Below are 19,996 nucleotides of genomic sequence, written 5' to 3' on the forward strand. Positions count from 1 at the left end.
GCCCTTAGTAGGACAACTCGTTTCAAAAACAAAAGAAAAGAGAAAATGAAAGAAAAGGAAAGAAAAGGAACAAGAAGGTGCGCTTTCTGACTTAAGCCCAGAGATATCTTGTTTTTGGGGTTTGTTGTTCCCAAAAGCATAGATAATAGGGTCTAACTACATCAATATCACTGCACATGTTCAGTAGATGAAGTCAAATAAGTGACCACGTGTTACTGAAGCCTAAATCTGAACACCATAGAATGAAAGTGTTTAAAGTGCGTGAAAAGCACTAATATGAAACAAACATCAGACTGCGTAGAAAAGGAGGAAGTTAAACCGTTCGTATGAGCCCGCATATTACTAAAACTATCGATCAAGAGAGACAAATATTTACTTGCCAGTTCCTGGGAAGAGGTCGCTCACTAACCACGAAACGAACACCGGTAATTGGGGCAGAGTGTGTACTCAGTTTACAGTTAGTAAAGGATATCACACATACGAAACATACTGCCATCACAAATAACAGGAATAACTTTCCAGAAAATTGAGGATAGTTGCCAGGAAGAAGGTGCCAAAAATTCAGTGGTTGGAAGACAGTACCGAAAAAAATCGTGGCTTTTGTATTCTAACCTTCTGAAACGAGAAGTAGGCAGAATTCCATTTCATTGTAAGCGTAACGCTACTGAATTTTTGTTTACAAACTGTAACACAGACAACGGAGACGATAGAGTGTAGCACCTGATGAGACAGGCAGCGCGAATGTTCGTTTCACATTAAATTGCATAATGTGTTATGCTGGGTGGAAGCTGACGTCACTACAACAGCAACCTTACCGTCGAAAGGAAATCTTGGTTTGTGAGGTTCGATAGTAGTGGAAGTAAACTTCTGTTTATCCGTTTTTGTTTTTTTTTTTACTAAAGTAATAGGAGAAACTATGTTCTATTTATTACAAGAGATTTATGCACATACAGTTACCTTTTGAACATACGCATTATGCCGCTGTGCTGCCGACCAAGTTGAAAATACTGAATTTATTGCTTAGTCAGGTTATCGACAAAGTGATGCAGCACCATACTGAAAGAGTTAGAAAAAGGAAACCAGTGTTGTGCAACTGTAGCCTGGAAAAAATGTCTTTACAGTAATGTAATGTGACGTCAATGCCGACTAACTGAAAAACAGTGGACTTCACACCACTTATTGGCGGCTGTTTATATTTTCGATTGTCGCGCTGTTGAACTGAATAGTGTTTCACACATACTTGAAAAGGTGACACTAACCAATTTTTCCTGAGTTCAAGTATGATGCACAAAGAACTTTCATCAAATTCTGCAAAAAGGCGTTTGCCTGGAACCTCCGTCTTTCAAGCAATCACCTAATAGTTGAAATTATAATCATATAATTACATTAATGTCTAACAGTAATTTATCCGGCGTCTGAGGCATTTCGAAGAGAATCAGCAGCTGCAGCATGAGAATTACCTAGTCGCATTCTCACGTAATTTTCGCTTTAGATGTAGATGGATGTAGATAGATAGAGTAAAATTAGTAGATAACAGTCACTGGCTAGTAAAATTTTTCAATACGTGATCTCGTTATGCGTTCCTGACACAAAATAATGAGATAAAATAGAATCCCTTGAGTCCATTATTAAGTAGTATGAAGGGAAAATAAGTTAATAGATTAACTGAAGCGGGGTGAGGACTCGAATCAGCAGCTGCAGCATGAGAATTACCTAGTGGCATTCCCACGTAATTTTCGCTTTAGAAGCAAATCCTCGGAGACATACCGGAGATAGCGGTGGAAGCGGTTTAGGCGAAACGTTACAACTATCACATCGATTACCAAATACGTTATCAAGCTGGTACATAACTTTTCAGTCCCAAACACCAACGATGTCAGCCTTGATAGGCTCATTAATATATAAATAATTCAAAAGCCAAGATCGCTTAAATACTGTTCACTGGATAACCGGTTTCAACAAGCTAAAGGTGCCATCATCGGATCTGAATGTAGATTAATATTTATAAACCATTTGGATATATCGATACATGAGGCAGACCAGCTGATATAAAATCATTGTCACAAAAATTAAGAAACAACTGCTCTCATGGTCATTCTTTTCCACGAGATATGTAAAACTGTAGTTCCAAGATAAAACAATTTGGTGCATGACCGCTGCTCGACTGCCAGCGATGTGTGATGCAGACCGCTGGCTGTCGAGCAGCGGTCATGCACCAAATTGTTTTTTATCTTGGGACTTCGGTTTGACGTAGCTCATGGAAAAGAAAGACCAGGAGAGCAGTGGTTTCTTAATTTTTGTGGCAATGATTTTATATCAGATAATCTGCCTCATGTATCGTTACATCCAAATGGTTTATAAATGTTAACCACATTCAGATCCGATGATGGCACCTTTAGTTTGTTGAAACCGGTTATCCACTGAACAGTATTTAAGTGATCCTGGCTTTTGAATTATTTCTACAGCAGAGTGATCGCCCCCCTACACACTATGTGTTCACTGCAAAATCATTAATATATAACGGCCAATCAAATACTTCCCGTTCAAGGGCCATACGGTCCAGAATCGGTATGCCATTCAGGTAAAATCGCCGTGATCATTGAGGAAGCATCCCACCGAAGTACCAGGTTGAAGATACCTGTTTGGTAACACGTCACGTCTTGCTGCCTGCAGAGGTCCGTAACTGTCTAACTCCTCGTCCGACAGGCATAGTCGAACCCTCGATGGCTTTTTTAAGAGATCGAAGGCGTGATAATCGCACGGGGAGAAATCAGGACTGTTGGCCTGGCCCTCGAGTGTCTCCGATTCGCGCTGGCATAGCTTCTGCGTTACAACATTTGCGATATGAGGACATGATCACGAAGCAACAGCATCTCCGGTGCACTAATTTACATCAGTGGTTTCGACAGTTATGCTGCCTCCGAAGGATCCCCACTCGTGTTTGTCCTTGGGCAGCCAAGAAAAGACTTAGATAATGTTTTGTAATAACGACGTTGTAGTTCACGTTCCCTCATTTACCGCGCACACATCGGAAAGACACTAATACACGAATGCTACACTGATCACTTGCTTGCGTGTAGATTCTTATGTACATGCATCGGAGTCGCGCTACGTTTCGTATACACTGCAGCAATGCCCTCAAACAAAACATTTTGATCCCTCATTATAGTTCTTGCCTCACAACTGCGGCAAAACAGTCTGTCTGCTTCCTTGTCATAATCGTTATGTATCACAAATTAAAAACCATCAGTCACACTAACTACTACCACAGAGTTCAAGTCCAGCTATTACTATGATTCAATCATAGCTGTTATCAGTCACGAAACAGCTACATAATTTGCTTCCATTGAAGCTTCCACAACCAAACTAATCGTTATATACCACAAATTGAAAACCATCGGTCACTCTAGCTACTACCACAGAGTTCAAGTCTAGCTGTTGCTATGATTCAATCAGAGCTGTTCTCAGTGACGAAACAGCTAAATAATTTGCTTCCATTGAGGGTTCCACAACCAAGGTTGGTAACAATGACTGTTAGAGTCCTGGTAGTGGAAGATATTTTCATCATCACGATAAGGCTACCTAGGAACGGGAAGAGAGCTTCTTGACTACCAGATTCACGTTGACGCCCTATGTTAATCCTTTAAGTGACAATATTTTTTATCAGGCATAATGAAATGCACGTCAGTACGTATTTCAGAATATAATTCAGACATCAGTTGCACTTCTGCTAAACCAATACGAAGCTTCTAAAGACGACAAATGAATCTGTTGAAAAATAAAAATATCTGTGCAAATGACGACTATATTGTATCCTGTTAATTAATATATACTACAGTTGCTGAAAATATAATAGCTATAAATAAATAAACATCAGTATGTACTCCTCGGAGAAAACTGTTAATAAAACCTCTCACATCATTACATATTTTTAAATCCACTCTGAGTAATGGGGTGGTAATTATTCACGTCAGGATCACAAGATCTGTGCTGAAAATGAAAAAAGTCTCCAGGAAATTTACAGTGTCAACTTCGTTAGTATGGATATGTTCTCAGGAGAAAGGCGTTTTTCCGAAGGACTACGATTCACCACCAGCTTAAGAAAATACGGATAAGTCCACATTTACAGCCATTCAGTATCAACGTCGGTTTCACGACTTTCATGAAATGCTTCTTCAAGCGCTGGCAAACGGTCTACCTCACCTACTGCAGCTTTACTAGGCATTTCACCCAATGGGCCACTGGACGCTGTGTTACCTAGATTACCATCAATTACTGCAGTAGTATTTGGAACTATAGAAACAATAGCTACAACATCTGCATTACTCTCTCCCACAAATTCTGAAACATCTGCGTGTTCTTCCGACAAGTCTTCCCAGCAATTCTTTACACGATCAGCAAGAACTTCATCTCCCATGGACTGCGCCAGCTCCATGATGTCATGCTTAGTGACCTCAATGAAGGATTCACGAATGTGAAAACGACCCCTCTAACTATAAACACCAACCAACAATGAGTAAAAAATATTCCTTTTGCATCAGAATGTGTGTCACGTTGCAAATACCCAGTAATCGTCCTACATGTGAACTGTCATCGGAAGTAATTTACCTTAGTAGCCGATATTTTCGTGATAATTTGGAAAACAATGTTACCTCAAATGTTCATTCTTCATTAGAAAAAGCATTTCATCGCATATAACCCGTAAAATCTGGATTTAACTGGGAACTAAATCCACCACAATCTGTTCGTGTATATGCAGGGCGCGGAAGGAAGAAACTAGCTGTAAATATGCCTATAAACAACTCCCGTATAGATTTTACATGTCATAACGTAGGAAATGCTACTCTGAATTGAAATTACCGTCGTTAATATCAGAACATATCAGATGAGTAAACAGACAGGTGACAAATACTAATTCAACAAAAAACCAGCTCAGAAAACGAGTGCCACAAAGGCCATCGGTAGATATTTGTACCATTACTCACTTACTCGCTGATATCTCAAGCCTACAGTCAATGGTACGTAACAATGGTATTCATACTTATCAGAGAAATAATTACGAATATATTTATACCAACAACATCGATTTTATGTCGTGAACAAAGTAATAAACAATATTTGAGACCAGAGGTACATATATTTACGAGTGCTACTTAAAGTGCTGAATATTCGGCACAGGAATAATGTGCTATTCAGTGAGGGTGTACACCCTCCTTAATGATGACACGTCTGTCGAATGGATGTTTTACAGTCTGCGGAACCCTTGGTATTACTCTAAAAATAATACTTGAATGTGTTCCGCCACTCTTTCATCACCAACAACAAGTGTTGATATTGTTTACGTTGTGGTCTTAAGTCTGAAGACTGAAGTGATGCAGCTCACCATGCTAGTCTGTTCCGTGCAAGCCTAATAACCTCTGTATAACTACTGCAACTCACATTTTCCCTCTACACTTTTGCCTTCACACTTACTTCCGTTACCAAATTAACTATTTCTTGATGCCTTGGGACGTTTCCTATCAGCCTGTGCCTTCTTTTAGGCAAGTTGTGCCATAAAGCCCTTTTTTCCCAGTTCTGTTCAGCACGGTTTCATTTGTTATGCGATCTACCAGTCTAATCTTTGGTACTCTCCTGTAGCACCACAGTTCAAAAGCTTCGATCCCTCCTTGTCTGAACTGCTTATCTTCTACGTTTCACTTCTGTACAAAGCGACACTACAGACAAATGCCTATAGGAAAGACTTCCTAACTCTTAAACTGATATTAGATCCAAACAAATCCCTCTTTTCCAGATATGCTTTTCTTGCTATTCCCAGTCTCCGTTTTATATCCTCTCTGCTTCGGCCATAGTCAGTTATTTTACTCCTCAAATAGCCAAAACTTTACTTTTACTTTTAGTTTCTCATATCCTAAACTAATTTCCTCAGCATCACCTGATTTAATTCGGTTACACTCCATCAACCTTGCCTTACTTTTGTTGACGTTCGCCTTATAATCTATTTTCCAGACATGGTTCATTCCGTTCAACTGTTCTTCCAAATGTACGACATTACGTTGTATGCAAGACTCACTGCTGTCGACCAATGATAATGCTTTTACCACGTCATTATAACCTTCGGCATGAAATGTCAGCATTAACTGGGAAGGGTGGTGTCAGCTATGATTAGGGATACTAAAACGCATTTATACTTTGGTGAACAAGTTGAAAACAGTATGAGAACAAAGCTTCTGGCGACAACATATTTGTGTAAAACATTATTGGTTTTCACGTTGCGTTCAATCTGGTTAAAACTTCATTGAAAGCTTGCGCTCTCACCCAAGCTCACTTCGTTTCGCAGAAAATCTAGTTTAGGTCCATTGTTGGCAACAGAGGTGCGACCTCTGTGTACTAGATTATGCACCCTGCGCAACCTCAAATCACGTAAATATCTAATCATTTATTATTCTTACTTGGCTGTACACGCACCGTACGATTTTTGTTTATTTTCTATCTTTCCTCCTGCTGAAATTGAAATTCCAACTGTATTATATAGTACACAATTTCACAATATGTTCTACATACTACTCTTTCAATGCTGTACACTCCACTTGTGAGTAGAAGAAGCATGGGGAGCGCATACAGGTCTAGGAAGGTAGGCAAGCAGTTGTGAAACCAGAAATGGATATCATTGTTTTGATGTATGTTACCGGCCAAACACGATTTTAGGATGAAGTAGTTTCACATATAACTTCATGGAGAACGTTCGCTTGGTGGAAAACATGCGAAAAATTTCATTCTGTTGCGAGGGTTTCACTGCAACCTACCCACTGCAATCTCTTCTAGGTAATGCAATTAAAACCGAAATCAGAAATACGTAACAGCAGAAAAAGGAAGAACAGTTTCATAAACCAAATGAGCTCTGTTTGACTCCTAATTGAGGAACATATTCTCTTGTTCTTTCGCGGTCGGTGCAAGGAAACCCTACCGCCGGCCACTGTGACCGAGCGGTTCTAGGCGCTTCAGGCCGGAACCACGCTGCTGCTGCGGTCGCAGGTTGGAACCCTATCTCGGACATGGGTGTGTGTGATGTCCTTCGGTTAGACAGGTTTAAGTAGTTCTAACTTTAGGGGACTGATGACCTCAGATGTTAAGACCCATAGTGCTTCGAGGCATTTGAACCATTTTGCTACGTTTCCCACTTAATAAGATCTTGGTTTTGAAGTTTGGTTTTATTAGTTCATGATATATCTTGCTTTCTAATTCTGATAATGTCGTCTGTCTTGAGTACGTGACATTTCCACGTCCTTTGTCGTGATAAGTCAACGTCTGCCAGCTTCTTATCTTGTTTTATAAATATAGCCTGGGGGATGTTTCCGCTGCAGAGTGAAAATCTCATTCTGGAATCATCCCCCAGGCTGTGGCTAAACCGTGTCTCCGCAATATCCTTTCTTTCTGGAGTGCTAGTTCTGCAAGGTTCGCAGGAGAGCTTCGGTAAAGTTTGGACGGTAGGAGACGAGGTACTGGCGGAAGTAAAACTGTGAGGACGGGGCGTGAGTCGTGCTTGGGTAGCTCAATTCGCAGTCTGCGTTCGGCAGGGCAGCAGTGCGCACCGCGCTCGGCCGTCCACGCCGCTGCGCGCGCTGAGTGTTTTGTTTACTTCCTCGTCACAGCGCTTCTCAGTCGAACACGCTCTAATGGCCAACTCTTCCAGGAAGAACACTCTTAAGTTCACCTTCTCAAATGAATACGCACGACCCAAAGCACTGGCCGTCGAACGCTTCCTACGCGAAGACGTGAAGATCCCTCGTGACGAACTCATCGGCATACACCTATCGATCTTTAGCAGCGTCGTTTATGTTAAGATGACTTCCGACGCTGCCTGCAACGAGATTATTCAAGGGACGCGACATGGACTAAAATTTCGGCACTCCGACGGAAACGTCGGGCCCGTAGGTGTCGACCATGCAGGACTTGGCCTTCGGACGATCCGTGTATTCGAACTGCCTTTTGAGGTGAATGAAGATAAAGTCATCGCGGCGCTAAGCCCGTTCGGAAAAGTCCAGAGCCACGTAGCCGAGACATGGGCGCGGTTTACGACGTATCCGGTGCTTAATGGTGTGAGACAAGTCCGAATCGATCTCAAACGGCACGTTCCATCGTACATTTCTATCGGCGGCTGCCGTGCGATGGTCATTTACGACGATCGACCGCGAACATGTTCCGGTTGTGGCAAAGAAGGCCACGTCCGTAACGAATGCCTGCAACGCCGCATCACACAACTAAGGGACGACGATACGAACACCGACAGAACCACAACCACCCTTCCAATCACCTATGCGGCGACACTGCACGTCCAGCCCTCACAAGACGCCGTTCATGAGCGTCTCTCTGGTCCGATACACCCGGAGGCGTCCCAGCACCTTGACACCGGCGATGCCGCCCGTGAGCATGTCCAACAGCCGGACACACCCACGCTAGAAGATCACAAGGATACCAATGAGAGTGTTCTGGAGAATGCCGACCGCATCATAGCACCCGCGGCTTTTGTACCGGAACGACGTGAATCTCTTCCTTCCTCAGACACCGAAACTCATTGCCGAAAGCAGAAGTCACCCAAACGACGAAAAAAACGCTGCAAGACGTCAGAATCGACCACTGAGCCACCCCCGCAGGACGAAGAGATGCCACATCACTCCGACGGAGAACACGATAACACTTTCTCCTCTGCTACGGAGACGCGTCATCCACAAGACGGCGAACCGTCCAACAGAGATCGTGCGCAGGCCCCGCGCCCAGAAGCCATGGATCATAGCACGCCTGTTGCCACCGACGCAATTGAGCCGATTCGGCCAGCGCTGCCACCTCTCGCCGATGTCAAACCTGTCGGACATTTTTCATGGGCGGATGACACGGATTTCCCATCTCCATCTCATGCGGAAATGAGATCTGTTCCTCCGTTAGACCAACACTAAAATGGGGGAAGTTTCTACGGCGACTCCTGCGACTTCTATGGACTTCCAGCATCCAACACGACAATCTTCACCAGCTACGAACCTATCGGCAGCACGGATCTCCCATCAGGCGTACCGAATAGCTACTATCAATACTAATCATATCGGCTCCCACGTTAAACTTCACCTGCTCGGTGACACGCTAAGAGCAGCGGACATCGACATCGCCCTGTTACAAGAACTGAGGACAGCAACTTGGACTGAGTGTTATGGATATGAGACGTACGCCGCCCCTGCAGCTATGGAACACACAGGCGCAGCCATCCTCCTACGAGAAGGGATTGCAGTTTCCGATGTCACATACCTCCCAACGGCGCGAGGGGTGGCCATAACAGTTGAAGGAGTCAAAATCATAAATCTCCATGCCCCATCGGGCACTGATAAACGGAGGGATCGCTCCCAGTTCTACGCAGAAGATATCACGCCTTTATTCCTCGGCCGATACGATCATCTCATCGTAGGTGGAGATTTCAACTGTGTTCTCGAGCGCGCAGACCAATACCCCCATTTCACAACACGTCCGGAACTTCGCTTCCTCGTCCGCCGCCTTCGTCTCCTCGACACTTGGCGAGTGGTACACGGCGACCGCCCGGTGTATACACACATCACGAGCCACTCCGCCAGCCGACTTGATAGAATATACATCTCTGACGCTCTAAAATCAGTTCTCCTCGACGCGGAACGTTGGCCGTCTGCCTTTTCGGATCATGACATCTACACCTGTACCATGAACCTACGTCGACAATCTATATGGCGCAGTGCAGGACCTTGGAAACTCAATGTCGCGCTACTGCGGGACCCTGAATGTCGACAACAGGTCACCGACACGTGGCACACCTGTTTTCAAAGCATTATGTGTTACGAGACCACACTGCAGTGGTTGCTGTGCGCCAAACCGGCCATCCGACGCACATTGACACACTATGGCAGAGCCAAAGCCAGATGGAATCACCTCACAACTAATTTCTACTATAGCGCTCTACGTGAACACATGGATCATCCTCCATCCCCGGATCGTCTAAAAGAAGCTCAACGCATCAAGGCAAAGATTTTAACCTTGATCAGATGCCGTCTAGAGGGAGCCATTGTACGAGCACGCAACCAAGATAGGATTAACGGCGAAGAACCTTCAATGCATCATATTGTTCAAAATGTTCGTCGACGCCGACAGGCTTTAATGACAACCTTAGACCTACCTGATGGACGACGGCTGACTTCGCAAGCTACCATTGCGGATGCATTCACAACGCACTATAGACTTTTCTATCAAGAAGTACCTGCCGGTATAGAGGCCATTGCTGAGGTTGCCCAGGAGACACTTGGTACTCTAAACGCAGCAGCTGCAACCCTCCTGACTTCTGAAGTGACCACCGACGACGTCCAAGGCGCTGTAGCAAAAGGGTCTCTGAACCGATCTCCCGGCCCGGATGGTTTACCTCTCGAATTTTACAGAACCTTCCAAGATCTGATGTTGCCACGATGGAGGGACATGTACTGGGAACTTTTGTCCGGCGCGGCGAACCCGCCACCAATGTTCATGGAAGGCTTACTTGTACCAGTCCCGAAACCAGCAGTAGGAACACACTCGACAGTTATCGGCCGATCACGTTACTCAATTCCGACTTCAAGATTTTCACACGCCCTCTAGCAGTGCGACTCAAACATGTCTTACGAGACATTGTTTCCCACGAACAAACATCCCTAGGCGGCGATCGTAATATACAGACAGCCCTCAGTGAACACAGAGATGTGATCGCTGTGGCAACACACTCGCGACTGCCAGGCGCTTTAATCTCCATCGACTTCAAACAAGCGTTTGACCGCGTCAATCATGCATTCCTCAATGCAGTGATGGACCGCATGGCAATTCTCCCGACGTTCACGCAAGTGATTATGCGGCTCCTTCGTGGAGCAACGTCCAGACTTCTCGTCAATGGCAGACTTACAGAACCTATACGGATTGAACGCTCCGTACGGCAGGGTTGCTCTTTGTCGACGGTGCTTTATGCCAATGCGATGGAACTACTCATTTGCAGATTACGGCGACGTTTGACAGGTATTCCACTCCTTCAGCGGCCGACGTACAAGCCGTGATGCAGGGGCAGGGGCAGGGAGCGCTATAAACGTGGCAAAATCATGTGCCATGAAGATCGGCCGCGGCCTTCCCGCAGACAGCGTAGTCACATTCCAACTGGTGGACACCCTTCGTTGTCTCGGATTAGTGCACACGCGAGACATTCGCCGCACCTCATCCGGGCCAACATACAAAATCACATACTACGCCCGCTGAATATGTGCCAGAGAGTCACCTTCGTCAATACCCATCTGGCAGCCCGGATACCCCATATAGCGCAGATTCTGCCCATCACTGTGACAATGGCGGCCAGATTCTAGGCGGCTTTCGGCTATTTTATTTGTTCTGGACACATCTTCAAAGTCCAGTATGAGGCTCTCACCTTACCGAAGCGGGACGGTGGCCACGATCTGGTTAATGTGAGAGCCAGGACTACGGCACTTTACACCAATACTATGCTCCGGTTATGGAAAAGCCAAAATGCTAGTTTTACTGGAATGTTGACCACCGAGCTCGCACCTGTTTCGAGACGCCCACCGACGTCTCTGGCACACATCCCACCTCCGATGTCACATATCAGCCGTTTCTTTTTGGAGTACAGCTACATATGCACCGAGCTCCCCAGGACCAGGAAGACGACCACCCGCGACATCTATTGCCTTCTCCAAAAGTCTCCACCCCGCAACCCTGTCGAAACACGTCACCCCCAGGTATCATGGCCTACAGTTTGGAAAACGATCCACCAACCATATCACACCACTGACACCACCTCTATGTGGTACCTTCCCGTCAACGGCAAGTATACTACAAGACAGAAACTGCATCGCATCGCACTGGTGGACTCACCCCTGTGCCTCAAGTGCAATGTCGAAGATACAGATTTACATCGTTTTGAGTGTGGACCGGCAGCAGCCGTCTGGACCCTCGTACAGAAGATTGTGGCTTTCTACCTCCGAGTACCACCACATCACGTATCTCCTACCATGATGATATATCCCGACACGACCTACTTTCCATCGGCTAAGTGGCACGCCATCACATGGATCAGTGGCATGGCTGTCAACTACCTCTTCCAGGACGACATCGTCGATCCGGCGGACTTTTGGACACGCCTCCAAGTACATCACCACACCCTTCGCCGACATCAACACTATCGGGCCACTTTTGCGAACTATTTACAGAGTATTTTCACCAACCCGCCTCAAAGCTGGAATCTCAACGAACCATGCCAGCCAAGACTGGACGATCCCACGTTCCCCATTAATGGTCAATGATAGAATGCATTTTGTTCTGATGGCGCGCCAAAGTGGAGCATGGCGCGGGAAGTATTCCTACTTTATTTTGCTTCCCTTTTCTCCTCCTAAGTTTTTTTTTTCCTTACACATGCTTACGCTTTTCACACATAGCTCTCTATCAGCCGCCTATTTGTTTTCTTTATCCTGTGCTCCCCCCCCCCCCCAAAAAAAAGAAATAACATAAAAAAATTGGGTTGCTGCTGATGGTGAGACCCTATGTTCACAATAAAAATAAAAAAAATTAAAATAAAAAAAGAAGACCGTTGCGGCAATATAGCTACCTTTTATGTTTTACGTTTTCAAAGGTTATTGTGTTATTTTATGAAGAACGTCATCTTTTATTTTCATACACATGAGGTTTTTATTTGTTTTCTCCTTACCTGCAACTTAAAAAAAAGTAAAAAAAGGGAAGTTGGTAGAGCAATAGCCCGCAAAATTTTAAAAAAAGTTGGTAGAGCACTTGCCCGCAAAAGGCAAAGGTAAAAAAAAGAAAACAATTATCATCCAAAAAAAACAACAAAAATACAAAAAAAGAAAAAATAGAAAAAAGCAAAAAAAAGTTCGTAGAGCACTTGCTCGCGAAAGGCAAAGGTCCCGAGTTCGAGTCTCGGTCCGGTACACGGTTTTAATCTGCCAGGGTCAGTTGTTATGCGTTTGAAGTTGATGTAGATACATTTGTTCCTGACGAAGGGTTACACACCTGAATAAACACCCCATAGCACAGTGTTTATACAATAGTCTGCCTCCGAAGCTGAGTCGTTAGCGCAGCTGTCTGCCATGCGTGGCAAATAAACAAATCAAGTGCAGCTCATGGTGTTCAGAATGTTTCGTTTAATGAATATATTAAAGCTGATGAGCACCAACCATTTAAGATACTTATAGAAGTGTGCGACCTATAAGCGTTAAAAATTGCTTGTTTCCATCATAAAATCCTTCTCACTTCCTGTTGTAAATGAATGAAATCAGTACCGTGACATATTGACTCGTTTTGATCTGTTTTAGGTGCGTGAGTCCTATATATTGGTTAGATATGTCAACATATACCGCAGACCCACGGTAGGGAACCACAGCAGAGGGACACAGCTCTATCAGCACACTTAGAACTGTGGCTGAGAGCACTTGGCACGACTTTCAAGTGCCCTTCCGCATCCCCAGTAGCTCGGCGCTTTGCCGGTGAGGCCGTGATAAAGGCAGGGTGCAGCGCCAGACGGCGGGGTGTGGCGACCATATGGCGGCTTCCGGCGCCGGCGCAGCCCTCTCTGCTCTGGGGTGGCGATAACCACCAGAGGGTTGCCTGCCTCCACTTACGTGCCGCCGCACACCCTCCACAACTCCACCGTCTGCCGTGTCGCTCTTTCCCAGCTCTCCGGTCTCACTCAGCTCCAAACGCACGTGGCAGTTCGGACGCAGACTGTACAACAGCACAGCGTGTCTCACGTTGACAGCCTGTGATCTGCAGTGACGTCAATACACTGTACATCTGAAGCAAAACATCGACTTCCCGTGCACATGAACACGCTCTGATATATTCAGTTCTAACTCTAGGACGTTGATGGCAGCCCGTTCAAATGGCTCTGAGCACTATGGGACTCAACTGCTGAGGTCATTAGTCCCCTAGAACTTAGAACTAGTTTAACCTAGCTAACCTAAGGACATCACAAACATCTATGCCCGAGGCAGGATTCTAACCTGCGACCGTAGCGGCCTTGCGGTTCCAGACTGCAGCGCCTTTAACCGCACGGCCACTTCGGCCGGCTGGCAGCCCGTGTCATCCTCTGCCTTGTGAAGTAATTTGGCTGTCGTGTGGAGAGCCTCCCCCAGACCCTGAAAGCACTGCATCTTACTTGAAGCTGTGTGCATTCCGCTTCAGTTCTCCGACTGAGGGAAAAATCTCCGGCAGAGCGCCTCTCTTGCAGAGTCTGCCACTTGAGTTTAATAAAGTCAAGTGGCAGACTCTGCAAGAGAGGCGCTCTGCATCGTGGTGTAGCTTGCTCGCCAGGTTTCGAGAGGGTGCGTTTCTGGATGAGGTATCGAATATATTGCTTCCCCCTACTTATACCTCCCGAGGAGATCACGAATGTAAAATTAGAGAGATTCGAGCGCGCACGGAGGCTTTCAGACAGTCGTTCTTCCCGCGAACCACACGCGACTGGAACAGGAAAGGGAGGTAATGACAGTGGCACGTAAAGGGCCCTCCGCCACACACCGTTGGGTGGCTTGCGGAGTATAAATGTAGATGTAGATGTAGAGTGCCGGGCACTGCACCCGTGCACCCACACGCCAGTCAGCCGCGCTGACCACTCAGCTTCGCAGGCGGATTACCCTACAAAAACTGTACTGTGGGGTGTACATGTCCATGTTAAAACTGTAGTCAGCATAATTTATATTTCGATATGATAACACTGTATTATTCATTATTTACGTGACTCAGAGGGCCACAGACACGAGTTCCCAGGTAGATGCTGTGTTTCTTGACTTCCGCAAGGCGTTCGATACAGTTCCCCACAGTCGTTTAATGAACATAGTAAGGGCATATGGACTATCAGACCAATTGTGTGATTGGATTGAAAAGCTCCCAGATAACAGAACGCAGCATGTCATTCTCAATGGAGAGAAGTCTTCCGAAGTAAGAGTGATTTCAGGTGGGCCGCAGGGGAGTGTCGTAGGACCGTTGCTATTCACGATATACATAAATTACTTTGTGGATAACATCGGAAGTTCACTGAGGCTTTTTGCGGATGATGCTGTGGTATATCGAGAGGTTGTAACAATGGAAAATTGTACTGAAATGCAGGAGGATCTGCAACAAATTGCCGCATGGTGCAGGGAATGGCAATTGAATCTCAATGTAGACAAGTGTAATGTGCTGCGAATACATAGAAAGAAAGATCCTCTATGATTTACCTACAATATAGCAGGTTAGCAACTGGAAGCAGTTACTTCCATAAATTATCTGGGAGTAGGCATTAGGAGTGATTTAAAATGGAATGACCATATAAAGTTGATCGTCGGTAAAGCGGATGCCAGACTGAGACTCATTGGAAGAATCCTAAGGAAATACAATCCGAAAACAAAGGAAGTAGTTAACAGTACACTTGTTCGCCCACTGCTTGAATATTGTTCACCAGTGTGGGATCCGTACCAGATAGGGTTGACAGAAGAGGTAGAGAAGATCCAACGGAGAGCAGCGTGGTTAGCGTTACGGAGATGATAGATAAACTCCAGTGGAAGATTTTGCAGGAGAGACGCTCAGTAGCTCGGTAAGGGCTTTTGTTGAAGTTTCGAGAACATACCTTCACCGAGGAGTGAAGCAGTATATTGCTCCCTCCTACGTATATCTCGCGAAGAGACCATGAAGATAAAATCAGAGAGATTTGAGCCCACACAGAGGCATACCGACAATCCTTCTTTCCACGAACAATACGAGACTGGAATAGAAGGGAGAACCGATAGAGGTACTCAAGGTACCCTCCGCCACACATCGTCAGGTGGCTTGCGGAGTATGGATGTAGATGTAGATGTTTTATCACCTGACGATAACGATTTTATGTTTCGCCCAGTATGATGCTGTGAATACTTTTATGAACCTGACGATGGTCAGATGACTGAAGCTGGTTGTTATTGAAATTTACCAGCAGCTCAATTTTTTCAAATATATAAGACATTTTTCAAATATATAATAGCTGTGGGGAACCACCTCCTGAAAATATATTGAAAATTTTATTGCAAGATGCTAAGAGGGGTATAACACCACATAACTACAATGATTACGTTTAAAATTTTATTATTTACGAAGTTCAGAATTTTGTACAATCAAAATTAATTATTTTTTGTTAACATTCAGTTCTATAAATCAGAATGTAACTAAAAATTTCCTTAATCCTAGTCGGAAGACTACGTGTTTTCTACAGCTGGTGGAAAGAAATGTAGAATTGAGAAAAGACAGTCTATAGGTTCAGTTCATGTATTTCGAACTGCAACAAGCTTAGAATCCCCACATCGATACTCATCATCCTCCAGGTGCCTCTTCTCTCCTCTTTCAGTCTGTCTGGCCTATATTTATAGAGTAGACAGTGCTCTCTCAGGTTTGTTAATCCTGCTGTGATCGACTGTGTGAAATGCTTTTGCAGTAAACACACCTGGATTTACACCAACTCTCTTCACAGCTACAATTCTACCATTATTTCCTTCATTTAAATAGAAAACTGCATCATACACACCTATTTTTAGTACAATTAGTCCAAGACTCTCTTTTTTAAGCGTCTAATCAAAATTAAATTATTCATTCCTCCATTTGCATTTTTTTGTTTTCCCATGACGACACTTCATCAAAAAATCAGTGTCTGCACGAAGCCTGAATGTAGGTTTAATTGCATTCGTAACAGGTTCAAATGGTTCCAATGGCTCTAAGCACTATGGAACTTAACATCTTAGGTCATCAGTCCCCTGGACTTAGGACTACGCAAACCTAACTAACCTACGGACATCACACACATCGATGCCCGAGGCAGGATTCGAACCTGCGACCGTAGCAGCAACGCGGTTCCGGACCGAAGCGCCTAGAACCACTCGGCCACATCGGCCGCCCATTCATATCAGGTTATGGTACTGATTAATCATGTGAATAGGTTTCATTATGTGAATAGGTTTCATTTATTGGCTGTACTTGCACCAGTCGTCTTTCAAGGAACGGTTATGTGTTGTTTTTTGTTTAGTTGATAGCTTGTGAACGGTAATTTCCCACACAGCAAGCTTCAATTGCCTCTAAACTACAGGTAACTTTCCTAATAGGTCTCCCATAATACAACTGGAGACAATCAACTGGACTATGCCTGCCAGTTGTTTCCCATTCTGTTGCGCTTCATATTTCTTCTCCTTCAGCAAGCGGCGATGACTACCGCCAAGCCTCCTTTCGATGTGGCCAAAGCATTCCATCTCTTCTATTGGAGTTTTGTATGGTTCATTACCTACTACAGCATTGACAGAAGAATAGTGCCTATCACCATTTTCCAAATATCTGAAAGAGTGTGGCTGTGAGTGCTGAGTTTAACGTTTTAATACTTTAAAGGCATTTTAATGCGGATACCAAGATAAAATTTATACACAGCGTAGATAAAACACTGTACATTAAAAAATGTTTCAGATAACTCTGTTTATTGAACCTAAATTCGTATCATTTCCACTTAAGGAGACGAAACAGCTACGTTCGTCAGTATTCTGCCCTCCCACCAGAAGAGATCAGTGCACCGAGTATGTGTGCGTATAGAGTAAATTCAGAGTGCATGTTCGAGGTGTTCTAAATGTTTGCGTTGCGTGTGTCTTAGGCGGAACATGGGAAACAACCCGGTGTTCACCTAGTGAAATGTAGGAAACCGCCTAAAGGGCATATCGAGGCTGGCCTTCACACCGATCCCTCGTCGTCAGGCCAACGGGCGGATTCGATTCGGGGCTGCCGTACCTCCTCGTCCCGGATGAGCTCGCGTTGACACGCTCTGGTTCCCGGACGAGTGTCTGCATACGTAATTCAAGTTATGTAACCATCCACTGTAATCTATATCGAATGCTCTGTTGTAGAAAGAATCAAGGATGTTTTTCTTTTCTTTCTTGTCCTGCGTGACTTAATTTGAAAAGAGAGTGATGTTTGATTGAATGATGATACTGTTACCATAAGAAAAGGACTCGCATACTATTTGCATTTGAATCGTAATAGCGCTGATTTAATTCTTATCTGTTCTTATGCTTTCCTTCTTGGTTCTATCTGTACGGATATTTGGTCCACGTGAGTCTATTTACTGCGTAATAAGTTACGATGAAAAGGAACCTATTGTATTGTGCTCTTTCGTTTTAATCACAATATTACATTTTTGATAGCTCATCTCGTGGAACAGGCAGAGAGTTCTTGTGATCAGAATTAGCCGGCTTAGCCGCCATCTGTTCAGCCGCCATTGTGACTATCTCAATGGGATAACTGTTACTTACGGACGTTACATAGAACCTGCTTGGTTTATACTGACGAAGTGCGGTTTTCTAGTGCGAGGAAAAATAGCACCACATGCAATTTTAAATTTCACGGCAATTTAATGTTGTTTGACCAAACCCGTTAATTCAAAAAGTAATACCGTGTTATTTAGGAAGAAAGAACGGACTTCAGGTGTTTATTACAAACTATAAAAGATAGAAACACATTGTGCATGTCACTGGATAGAGGAAGATTATCTTATCAACAGCATCCGCATCGTTAAATCGGAAGAGGTGGAGAGCAGAATCTAGTTCATTGTTTTTGACATCCGCGGTCATCAGCCCTCACACGTTCCGATTTTTTTTTTTCTGTTTGGGAGTATAAAAGACAGAGTTTTTGTCCCACCTTTGGCAGCTACTTTTCAAGAGCTGAGAAATCGAGTTACTGAAGCAGTCTGTACAATAAACAAGGACCTGTTGATTCGTGTGCGGAATGAAATGAACTACTGTTTCGATAAGTTTTGAACGTGGGTGCTTGGTTCAGTGACAGTTTGTAAATTAAAATTGAAACAAACGAGCCCTCGGTCACAATTTTTTAATCTTATTTACCAGGTTTCAACACTTTTAAGCGTGCCTTCGTCAGAATTTAGACATTTAAACTGGTCTATAACATAATTATAAATTTATGGGAAGAAATTTTTTTATTTAAAATATTGTAAGTACTGACCAACAATACAAGACCGAGACTGTACTTACGTATCACGTATAAAATATGGCCTCTTATTTATTTTATACGAGACATATAGGCGCTGTATTGTGTTGTTAGTCAGTACTTACACGTTTTGCCGGCCGGAGTGGCCGAGCGGTCCTAGGCGTTTCAATCTGGAACCGCGCGACCGCTACGGTCGCAGGTTCGAATCCTGCCTTGGGCATGGATGTGTGTGACTCCAGGTTAGTCAGGCTTAAGTAGGTCTAAGTTCTAGGGGACTGATGACTTCCGATTTTTAGTCCCATAGTGATCAGAGCCATTTGAACCATTTGAACTTACACGTTTTATATGAAAAAAATTTTGCCATAAATTTGTAATTATGTTATAGACCACTTTAAATGTTGAAATTCTGATGAAGGCACGCTTAGAAGTGTTTAAACCTGGTAAATAAGACTAAAAAATTGTGACCGAAGGCTCATTAGTTTCAATTTTACCGTTTTGATATTTTCGAGCAACGTAAGGTGCAAATGTTGAGTGTACCGTATAGCGCCTATGCGAACATGAAATTCTGAACCTTCCTCTATCTAGTGACATGCGCAGGGTGTTTCTACCTTTCATTTCTTGTCTGTAATAATTAACTGAAAACTGTTCTTTCTTTTTGATTCACCCTGTACTTGATGTTCAGGTTACTAATTTACAGCGTGAGAGAAAGTTATTTTGTCGTAAGACATCTGCAATGGACAGTTTGAACGTAGTCTTGTCTGTCACCAATGAGACGCGCGTTTTAAATCATCTGAAACCACCATGAATCGGTATGAATTTGGACAAAATTTAGTCGAAAAGATTTTTCGTAATTTTTTCTCTCGTCAAACCGTATACGGGGTGTTACAAAAAGGTACGGCCAAACTTTCAGGAAACATTCCTCACACACAAAGACATGTGTCCGGAAACGCTTAATTTCCATGTTAGA

Source organism: Schistocerca serialis, chromosome 4 (assembly GCF_023864345.2).
Source record: "Schistocerca serialis cubense isolate TAMUIC-IGC-003099 chromosome 4, iqSchSeri2.2, whole genome shotgun sequence".
Taxonomy (NCBI): domain Eukaryota; kingdom Metazoa; phylum Arthropoda; class Insecta; order Orthoptera; family Acrididae; genus Schistocerca; species Schistocerca serialis.